Raw genomic sequence first — 12,293 nt, forward strand, 5'->3', positions numbered from 1 at the left:
CACGTCCGCCCTCTTCAGCCCCCCCGGGCCATGTGAGAGTGAGGTCCTTGCGAGGACCTCACAATCACATGGCTGGGATAGCTGGCTGCAGCAATGCCAGCAGGGGGACTCACTGTAATGACAGTTAGTCCCCCTGCTGGCTGGATATCAAATTAAAATAAGTTAAATAAGTGTAAAAATATATATATATATATACTTAGATTATATTTATATATTATATATATATATGATCTAAGTATATATATACACATATACATACACACACATACACTGTCTAGGTGTATTTTACTATTAATATATATATAATTATATATATATATATTAATATCAAATTACACGTAGACTGATACTGATTAAATATATATATATAATTATTGTTATATATATAATTATATATAATATAAAAAAATATATGTAAATACATAAAAAAAATTACAAATAATTAATATAAAAATATATAGATGTGTGTTATTTCGTTCTAACTGTATTGTGATATTAATATATATATATATTTATAGTGTTGTCGCGAACCCGAAATTTTCGGTTCGCGAACGCGAACTTCCGCTAATGTTCGCGAACCGCCATTGACTTCAATGGGCAGGCGAATTTTAAAACCAACAGGGAATCTTTCTGGCCCAAAAGTGATGGAAAAGTTGTTTCAAGGGGACTAACACCTGGACTGTGGCATGCCGGAGGGGTATCCATGGCAAAACTCCCATGGAAAATTACACAGTTGATGCAGAGTCTGCTTTTAATCCATAGAGGGCAGAAATCACCTAACATTGACACCTATCCTCAAAGCCCAGCCCTGATACACACTGACACAGAGCAGAATAGAGACTGTTCCCCATCCTCAGAGACCATGATACACACTGACACAGAGCAGAATAGAGACTGTTACCCCTACATAGGGTCACTTGGCAGATATGGCGGGGTCGTGGGAGGGGGAGGATGACTTTCACCTCTTCCCCTGTTAGATTCCCGTTGTGCTGTGACATCACCCTTATACGCTGTGTAAAGCATACTATTTAATTTGATCGGCATGGCCACTTGAGTTTTTATAGTTTTCACGCTGCTTGTAGTTTATATATGGTTCACAAAAATCAAACAAACGATAAAGTAAACATGTAAGGATTCAGAATATTCTTTCAAACCCTTACACATTGTGTGTACGTATTTTTTGTCTTAAGTTTGTGGCTTTAAAGAGGTTCACATTGTTTCTATGATGTGCATAACATGTTCTTGTAAATGTTTGTTAAATTTTTCCTGGAATTGTAATTTTTGAATCTGAATAAAGATAGTCAAATCCCTGATACACACTGACACAGAGCAGAATAGGGACTGTTCCCCCTACATAGGGTCATTTGGCAGATATGGATTGACACCTATCCTAATGATCCCTGATACACACTGACACAGAGCAGAATAGAGACTGTTCCCCCTACATAGGGTCACTTGGCAGATATGGATTGACACCTGTCCTCAAAACCCCTGATACACACTGACACAGAGCAGAATAGAGACTGTTCCCCCTACATAGGGTCACTTGGCAGATATGGATTGACACCTGTCCTCAAAACCCCTGATACACACTGACACAGAGCAGAATAGGGACTGTTCCTCCTACATAGGGTCACTTGGCAGATATGGATTGACACCTGTCCTCAAAACCCCTGATACACACTGACACAGAGCAGAACAGAGACCGGGGGTCTAGTAGCGTGGACACCCAGCACAGGTTGTTCTCCTTCAGCCTTTTTATACGAGGGTCCCTCAACAGGCACGACAGCATGAAAGACCCCATTTGCACAATGTTGGATGCCGAGCTACTCATTTCCCGTTCCTCCTCCTCACACAGAGCAGAATAGGGACTGTTCCCCCTACATAGGGTCACTTGGCAGATATGGATTGACACCTGTCCTCAAAACCCCTGATACACACTGACACAGAGCAGAATAGGGACTGTTCCCCCTACATAGGGTCACTTGGCAGATATGGATTGACACCTGTCCTCAAAACCCCTGATACACACTGACACAGAGCAGAATAGGGACTGTTCCCCCTACATAGGGTCACTTGGCAGATATGGATTGACACCTGTCCTCAAAACCCCTGATACACACTGACACAGAGCAGAATAGAGACTGTTCACCGTCCACAGAGACCATGATACACACTGACACAGAGCAGAATAGGGACTGTTCCCCCTACATAGGGTCACTTGGCAGATATGGATTGACACCTATCCTAAGGATCCCTGATACACACTGACACAGAGCAGAATAGGGACTGTACCCCCTACATAGGGTCACTTGGCAGATATGGATTGACACCTGTCCGCAGGGACCCTGATACACACTGGAGGGGGACCTACTGTCCTCCCCCCGCCCCCACCCCTGCGTGGTGGGTGGGGGCCATAAAAATAATAAGGGGGGGACCTACTGCCCTCCCCCCAGCCCCCACTGTGCACGGTGGGGGCCATAAATCACAATGGGGGGAGGACCTACTGTCCTCCCCCCCGGCCCCCACCCCTGCGCAGTGGGTGGGGGCCATATATCACAATGGGAGAGGACCTACTGTCCTATCCCCGCCCTCACCCCTGCGCTGTGGGTGGGGGCCATAAAAATAATGAGGGGGCACCTACTGTCCTCCCCCTGGCCCCCACCCCTGCGCGGTGGGTGGGGGATATAAATCACAATGGGGGAGGACCTACTGTCCTCCCCCCGCCCCCACCCCTGCGTGGTGGGTGGGGGCCATAAAAATAATGAGGGGGGGACCTACTGTCCTCCCCCCGGCTCCCACCCCTCCGCGGTGGATGGGGCCATAAAAATAATGAGGGGGGGACCTCCTGTCCTCCCCACTGGCCCCCACCCCTGAGCAGTGGGTGGGGGCCCTAAAAAAACAATAAGGGGGGACCTACTGTCCCCCCCAGCCCCCACCCCTTAGCGGTGGGTGGGATACCTAAAAAAAATCCCCCCCCCAATCAAAGGTGACTAGGGGTCCCCAAGCCCATAGTCACCCACCTCCCCACCCCCAAAAAAGTTACCCCCTACCTACCCCCCTCACCCTAAAAAATAGTGAAGTGGGAATAAAATAACTAACCTGTAAAGAAAAATTCAACTTACCATTTGACGTCTTCTTTTTTCTAAAATCTTCTTTTTTCAGCCCCAAAAAAGGCCAAATAAAAAGCCATAAGAACCAACACAATTTAAAAAAAAAACAAAAAAAACGAGCGCTAAAAAAAATAATCCATCTTCACCCATGGAGGGCTCCGCGCAGACTGAGCTCTGCAGGGCAGTGGAAGGCTTATAAAGCCTTGCCACGCCCTGCAATTAGGCTAAGAACACTCTGATTGGCTGGTTTAAGCCAATCAGAGTGCTCTTTGTCATTTTACACAGCATGGGAAAATTCCAAAGAACTTTCCCATGGTGTGTAAAATGACACAGAGCACTCTGATTGGTTAGATTCCAAGCCCACCAATCACAGTGCTTTGTGTCATTTTACACAGCGTGGGAAAGTTCTTTGGAATTTTCCCACGCTGTGTCAAATGACAAAGAGAACTCTGATTGGTGGGCTTGGAATCTAACCAATGTGTTCTGTGTCATTTTACACAGCGTGGGAAAGTTCTTTGGAATTTTCCCACGCTGTGTAAAATGATAAAGAGAACTCTGATTGGTGGGCTTCGAATCTAACCAATCAGAGTGTTCTGTGTCATTTTACACAGCGTGGGAAAGTTCTTTGGAATTTTCCCACTCTGTGTAAAATGACACACAGCACTCTGATTAGTTAGATTCCAAGCCCACCAATCAGAGTGCTCTTTGTCATTTTACACAGCGTGGGAAAATGTATTAACCCCTTTATTAACCCCTTCCTCCACTATAGCCATCAATGCCTCCTATCCCCACTATTGCCTCTAATACTCCCTGTCCCCACTAGAGCCCCTATAGCCAGTACAGCACCTATGCCCCCTGTCATCCACTTCAGCCCCCACTTCCCCTGCATACACTACAGACACTATTACCCCCTGCACCCATTAGAGCCCATATTAACCCCTGCATCCACTATGGCTTCTAACCCTCCCCTACACACACTATCTCCCCTGAAATTAGTACTATGATCTAGAGGTGAATATTAATAGAACCTACCTCCCCATTTTTGACTGTGATGTCTTATTATATAAATATATTTAAAGGGACACTATAGGCAGCCAGACCACTTCAGCTCATTGAAGTGGTCTGGGTGCAATATCCCAGGTCCCTTAACCCTGCAATGTTAATTATTGCAGTTTATATAGTCAGTTTTTTTTTACTGACTATTCACCTGAGAGGTTTGCTTTGACGTGGCAGGTGGGCTAAACTCTCATGGCCATTGGAGCAACTAAATAACCTCCATTTGTTTAAATATGCATAGGGATTTGGGAAGAGCGCAGGTAAGTTTTTTTTTTGTTTGTTTTTTTTTGTTTGTTTTTTTACTGTATGTATTGGGGCTGATGTGTACTGTGGTCGTTGCTGCCGCCCAAGAGTAGTGGGAGTTTGAGCGCAAGACTTGTTGCTTTGTATTTGTATTCACTTGATTTAGAGCCTTTTATAGAAGTATAGACTCTAAACTCTGTCTCTTATGTGCCTTTAAGGTGGCATACACACCCTTTTTCCGTTTAATATTTTGGATCAGCAACTCCCAATATGTCATGTTTCATTAAAAAAAAAGGAAACAGAGAATATCTCCTATGTGCAGTATGAACTTATGCGGTGATAAGTGAGACACACAGGTATGAAAATTGCTCACTGGCTCCAACTTGTTTTGCTTTAGTGTCTATTTGTAGGATGAAACTTCCCCTATGATGGGAACCCAGTTGAAGACTCAGGATCAAGATGATGAAATAAAGAATATAACTTTTATTTACCAATAACATGTATATGTTAAAACAAAAATCAACTAAAATAGAATTTTCTTCCTATTCCTGATGTCCTACAAGATGAGTTTCGCCTGTGGGATAAGCTGTTTCAATCTGTGATGTTCTTGTTTCCAGGTTCCTGTTTTGGAATCTCTGCCTGTCCCACCTTAGGTTATCGTCGTCCAATGAAGGGCTTGATTCCTAGCTGTAATATGATTTGGGGCAGATTTTTCCTATATGTTCACATTCTGATTGTAGTTCCTTCATTGAAGTGCGCTCCTATGGCGTCACGTAATTTCCTGTTCTTTTTCGGGAACTGCTACAATTCCCATAGTGCTTTGCGGTGCTTCATCGCGGTTGCAAATGTTCCGATGTCTTAGTCCATTACAATGTCCATATAGATCATACAAAACAAGAGGAGAAAATTGGAATATACAAGATTATAAAGATACATCTAAAAACATTAACAGAGAGTCACGGTGTAGAAAAAAAAATGCTAGGTAAAAAGATTACTTATAAAAACAAGACCAATATATAACCTAGCTTCTTTTTGTAAAACTGGAAAATTTAGCAAAAACTGTAATTGATAAAATGATTCTCTCTCTGTTTTTAAAAATATTCGATACTCCACCCTAAATTCATAGTAATTTCAGATAACTCTATATTGCTTGAAAAATCATTCGGGGTATTACAATTATAATGTATCCAAAAAAAAAAAATGAAATCTTAGGAATATTAAAAATATTTTCTAAATAATGTCCTATCTGTTCTAAAAAAAAAAGGAATGATTAGAATGTATAAAAAAAAAAGTCTTAAAATCAATCTATGGAGAAACCTTTATAGAAAGTGGCACAGTTCAAAGTCTGCATTTAGACCCAGCAGGGTCAAAGTGATCCAATTAAAAATCCACTTCATCTCAGTTTTGCCTTGTTTTATGACGTCTTCCCCTTTCCAATTTGTCTCTATTTTTTGAATTGCTAAAAATCTCTTACAATGTGGTTCACAGTTATGAAACAGTTTAAAGTGAATGGATACATTGTGCTGTTCATAACCTTTCTTAACCCCTTCAGGACCGGCCTGTTTTTGCGATGTTTGTACGTTAAGGACCAGAGCAGTTTTAACACTTTTGTGGTGTTTGTGTTTAGCTGTAATTTTCCGCTCTCTCATTTACGGTTCCCATACAAGTTATATATTGTTTTTTTCAGGACAAAGGGGGCTTTCTTTACATACCATTATTTGTATTATGTCCAATATTGTATTTAAAAAAAATAATAAAATATGGTGAAAAATTAAAAAAAAAAACATGTTTTTGGACTTTTACTTGAAAAATCTTTTGCTTATCTACAAAAGCTAATGAAAAAAACTGCTAAATAGATTCAAAATTTTGTCCCGAGTTTAAAAACACCCAGTGTTTACATGCTTTATTGCTTTTTTTTTGCAAGTTATAGGCCTATAAATACAAGTAGGAAATTGCTGTTTCAATATATATATATATATATATATATATATTTTAAATGTATCAATAGTGACCTTGTAACACCGTTATCTGTCATAAATCCCCGAAACACACCTAACATGTACATATTTTTTTAAAGTAGACAACCCAGGGTATTCAAAATTGGGTATGTCCAGTTTTTTTTAGTAGCCACTTAGTCACAAACACTGGCCAAAGTTAGCATTTATATTTGTTTGTGTGTTAAAAATGCAAGAAACGATAACTTTGGCCGGTGTTTGTGACTAAGTGGCTACTAAAAAAGGCTGAACATACCCCATTTGCAATACCTTGGGTTGTCTTCTTTTGCAAATGGTATGCCATCATGGGGCTAATTCTCATTCCTTGGCTACCATACGCTCTCAAAGGCAACCTAACCAATCCGACAAATTTCAATAAAAAAAAAAGTTAAATCAAGCCTTATATTTGACCCTGTAACTTTCACAAACACTATAAAACCTCTACATGTGGGGTACTGTTATACTCAGGAGACTTCGCTGAACACAAATATTAGTGTATCAGAACAGTAAAATGTATCACAGCAATAATATCCTCAGTGAAAGTGCTGTTTGTGTGTGAAAAATGCAAAAAACTTCACTTTCACTGACAATATCATCGCTGTGATATGTTTTACTGTTTTGAAACACTAATATTTGTGTTCAGCGAAGTCTCCCGAGTAAAACAGTACCCCCATGTACAGGTTTTAGGGTGTCATAGAAAGTTACAGGGTTAAACACAGTGCTAGCAAATTAAATTATCTGGACTTTCGGCCTGGGTTGGCAGGCAGGTCCCTCAAATTGCAATCATTAAAATTACTTAATTAGGTAAAAAATATTACATAAATACACATGTAGAATTTTAATATATATACATATTTATATATTTGACGTCTACGTGTATATTTATGAAATTATTTATGTAATTATGTATATGGGCATATGTATATTTCGTATTGTTTTTATTTATTTATTTATACATAGATATATATATCATTACATTCTAAGTATATTTTGATATAAATATATATATATATATATCAAAATACTGTTAGAATAAAATTGCATATATAAATATTTTTTTATAATTATTAAAAATTATTTTTATTTTTTGTTATTTATTTTTATTAACATATTATTTGCATTTTATAATAATATATATATACCATATATATAGCAATTATATATATTGTATATATTCGTGTGTAATTTAAATATAAGTGTATTTTTATATTAATATACGTATATATAAATATAAAAATACACTTAATATGACATTATATATATGATACATATACATATATTATATATAGATATAATACATGTATATATATCATATATATATATATACACATATTATTATTTTTTTTTTACACTGATTTTACACTGTTTTTTTGTAACTTTATTTTTTTGATTTTTCACTTGCAGGGAGACTGCCTGTCAGCACAGACAGTCCCCCTGCAGGCAGATACACAGACACCTATTGCGGTCATGTGATCGAGTGATCACATGGCCGTGGGGTCCTGATCTGCCGAGGGGGGACTGCCCGGGCAGACAGGCAACCCCCCTGGACCGGGTGGAGCACTGATCGCCGCCGTGGGACCGACGGCGATCAGGTAAGTAGCCCCAGACCGTTATGACGGTTCAGGACCGTCAGCGGTCCAAACGCACGTTTTACCGCTGACGGTCCTGAACCATCAGCGGTCCTGAAAGGGTTAATATTTCTTACATGTTCATTTATTCTTTTATGTAATGGTCTTTTGGGTCTGCCAACGTAGTACAAATTGCATATGCATATTAGGAGCTAGATGACGTTCTTAGTCCTTTTCTGTTTGTGAATTTTTAAAAGTTTTCTCATGTCTTTTACATTGCCTGTATATCTGCATGCTGTACACTGACTCCATCTGAAAAAGCCATCTTTATATAGAAAAGGTTTGCACTTTGTATCTTTATGGTTATGTGGTTAACTTATATGGTTATGTGTCAGCATGCCGCCTAAGTTTGGTGCACCCCTGTATACAATCTTTGGTTGTGTAGGTAAAAGGTTGTATAACTTAGGGTCTCCCCTCAAAATCAGCCAACATTTATTTAAATTCTTTTATTAGTGTAACTAAAATTGCAGATATAAGGTACATCCGATCCTAATTCTTTATTCTTAGATTTATATTTTAAAAGTATCGCTCTGTCCCTTTTTTTCATTTCCTCTATGTTGTTTCTTAGGGAGGTCTCATCGTAACCTAGTGTATAGCTGACAGGGATACAGTTAGAGCTTTGGCATTAGGGAAGGTCAAAACGTTTCTCAAAAAACAATTCACATACGTACTCAAGGTACCCTGCTCAAACAAGCTTACAGTCTAGAGGTTTTAAATGTAATTGTTACAAAACATAAGTCAGTTAAAGGTATGCAAAAGATTAGTGAGTTACAATCGCACGCGACTGCTTCAGTATGTATAACTTTCACAAATCTCAATAATGTTCAAGTTTTTAATCTATATTATAGCTCTAGTTTAGGAAATGTCAGCATAATTTTACCTTACCATTCTCTGTCTCCTCATTCTCGTATAGGTCATCATGACTGCCACTTGCCATAATACTGTAAGTAGTAATTAAAATGAAATAACATTATATTTTGGTTAAATAAAGAAAAAACATTATATTGAATTGTAAGCAGGTATGTATGTTAAGTAACAAATACATATAAGTTAATAACATTCATAAGCATTGTTATTTGACCATGCATAAAGGTCTGAAACTGTCACAGAATGCATTATTTGAGAGGCTCAAAGCTTGATGTTAGTTTTTTAATTTTTATTCACTGCATAGTTTTTAGTTAGATAGGCTTGCAGCTATAGAGGATTTAACTTTGGCTGATTCCATAGAGCAGGGTTTCCCACTTAATTTTATCCATGGAACCCTTTGACATGGTATAGAAATACTGTGGAACCCCACCGCCCAAAAAGCCGTACAGTAGAATTTTTTTAATGAGCAGATTGGAATTTTCTTTTGTGCTGGCAAATTCTTTTTATATCTGGTTTAATTGTTGACAATTGTATTTGCATGTCTGCAGTTGCATCAAGTCGATTTCGAGACTTTGTTTTTGTTGCAGAGTAAATCGAGAATCCACATAAGTACATGCTTGCGAATGGCAACAGAACTTTGATTGCCCGCTTGGACAGTTCTGAATATTCTTCGCGTAAATCACCCCAAAAAGCAATAAGAGAAACTTCTTTAAATTTTTGGGTTAGTTGACTTTCAGAAGTTATATCGATGAGATTCTCAAAATCTAGAAAAAATGTCTGACTTGTCTTTTATGAATGGATTTCGAACCCAGTCATTATTGTTTTCATTCAAGAATGGAAAATACTGAATAATAGATGTGATTAAATCCTTAAGTGTTGGCAAAGAGTTCAATTTATTTTGCTCAACAGATGAGGTCCAAAACTGCAGCTTACAAGACAGTGAAAATATTTTATCTCTTGCATTAAAATATTAGTGTTTTTTCCTTGGAGTTATACGTCATTTAATTTTGTGTATATGTCTGCAAGATATGCTACTTTGGATAACCACAAAATGTTTGTTTAATCGATCAGATAATCTAAATTTATGATCCTGGAAATATGCAAACAACTCTTGATGCAATTCAAACATTCTAACAAGGACTTTACCTCGTGATAGCCAACAGACTTCTGAATGCAAAAGCAGAGCAGAGTGGTGACTGCCCATATCTTCACATATTATTATTTTAAATAGTCATGACTGTAATGGTCACCTTTTTATAAAATTAATAATCTGGACCGTTTCGTCTATCACAGTTTTAAGTGAGATTGAAATATTTTTATATGCATGTCTGTGAAGAACAAAGTGCTGTTTTTTGCTACATTTCTTCTTCGTGTCACAGCATCTGCCACTTTTCCAACCATTGCTTTTGCACCATCACTGCGCACATCTACACATTTGTCCCAATTTATACTGTGTGTGTTCATAAACTTCTGGATACAGTAAAGTTGTATGTTCTACACAGAAGCAAGGCTTCATCAATTTGTTTGTCAAAATTATATCAAACAAAAATTGAAAGTCCTGCAAAATCTGTGGACTCGTCTAATTGCAGTGAGTACCCATCACATTGATGCAGTCGAGAAATTAATTCAGTATGGATGTCATCAGCAAGATCATGAATACGGCGCAAAACTGTGTTGTTGGAAAGTGGCACAGCTTAAATTGTTTCACTAAACTTCTCAGTTAAAATACATGACACTATTTCTTTTGACCATGGTTTTATTAGTGATTCCACAATTGTGTGTGTTTATCCGGCAAGTGCTATGTGGTAACTCATTCTGTAAGAAACCACTGTGGCTTTTTCACTAGCACTTTGAAATTTTTTGCTCATAAATTGTTTACTCTTCTGATACTCCTTTAGCTTTCGCTTAAAAAAGTCAATGTCTTTATCTTTGTACTCTGCGTGGTTTTGCTCAAAATGATGATGTAATTTAGCAGGTACTAATGAACTTTTTGGCAATATTTTATAAGAAAAATAGAAGGAAAGGTGATTGCGCAATTTTACCCAGATTTTGTAGATAATCTTTAGGCTCTGTGGATACAGAAAACCGACAAAGGGTAATACATTTAGACACTGAATAATGTAAGTGAGAGACTTAGAAAAACTCACAATCTTTAGAGCTCTCTGCTGGAGACTGGTGAGGTCGGTGTGGAGGGGTCCGACATGTTGCAGGCCTCTGATGCCACGTGGGAGGTCAGTTATGTCGGTGTTGTCAGGTACTACTGCATGGAGGCAGTTATTTGAGCCTGATGTGACCCTGATTGCCTGGGAGTGCTTGCCGCTCTGGAGTTCTCCCCACGGTCGGCTTTGGCTGCTTTTAGGGGTGCTGGGGATGGTGAGGGATCGAGGAGCTCCTGTTTAAGCCTCCATTGCTGTCGGCAGCTTGGCCACACCCCCCTTGAGAAGAAGATTGGGTAGCATTGTGTGCTTTTCTTTTTTTCTTTGACTTGTCACTTGTCTCTGCTATTTGAGGAACAGTAGATTCAAATATTTTGGGTATGTTTTCTGGATTTTTAGTTGTATCTTCTTTCTCAGTTTCTATAAGTGCCGAACAGCTAAAAGTAGTAATAATTTTTCTCTGAAGAGTTCCAAGCTTTCCAAATTCATAGTTGTTTATTGAAAAAAAAAAAAACACTTAAAAAAATACAGATCTCACTACCTGACTGAAAAGGATGCTGAGTTTCATAAAGCTCTTAGAAAGAACTGAACTCAAGCAGGATTTTTGAGTCAGACTCCGGGCAAATAGATTTGAACACTTTGAAACAGATCGCAGAAACTCACTAAAAAGGATGCTATGTTTTACAAAGCTTATAGAAAGAATTTAGCGTAAATGCAGAGTCTTGGAGTAAAACGAACACTTTAATACAGATCTCACTACCTGGCTGCACTATTTTGCTAACAGCTTAGATTTTTGTAGTAAAAACTATTATTTTTTTTGGTGTGTGTATAGAACTGATTAATAAAGATAATAAAGTGCACCCTTTCCCCGTCAAACTATATATGTAGCGATATGATTAATGCATACTTTGTAGTGACATAACATGTATATTGGAAAAAGTCAGTTGAAGTGTGCTGGAACCGACATATGCGGTAGGCCAGTAAATAAAGTGGGCCCACTCGAGTAGAATATAAATGAATAAAGGGAGTGGAGGGGGGGGCATGCAGATCACCAGACCAATTACGGTAGGGTAGGCAAGGGGGGAGTCCCTTATATAGGTCCCACATGCCCCTTCCACAACTCTAGGCGAAGCCTTAACATTTGTGCTCCGGGCAACCATCGATAGGATTAATGCATACCGTGTAGTGACATAACGTGTATATTGGAAAAAGTCAGTTGAAGTGTGCCGGAACCGA

The sequence above is a fragment of the Pelobates fuscus genome, chromosome 1 (assembly GCF_036172605.1).
Source record: "Pelobates fuscus isolate aPelFus1 chromosome 1, aPelFus1.pri, whole genome shotgun sequence".
NCBI classification, from domain to species: domain Eukaryota; kingdom Metazoa; phylum Chordata; class Amphibia; order Anura; family Pelobatidae; genus Pelobates; species Pelobates fuscus.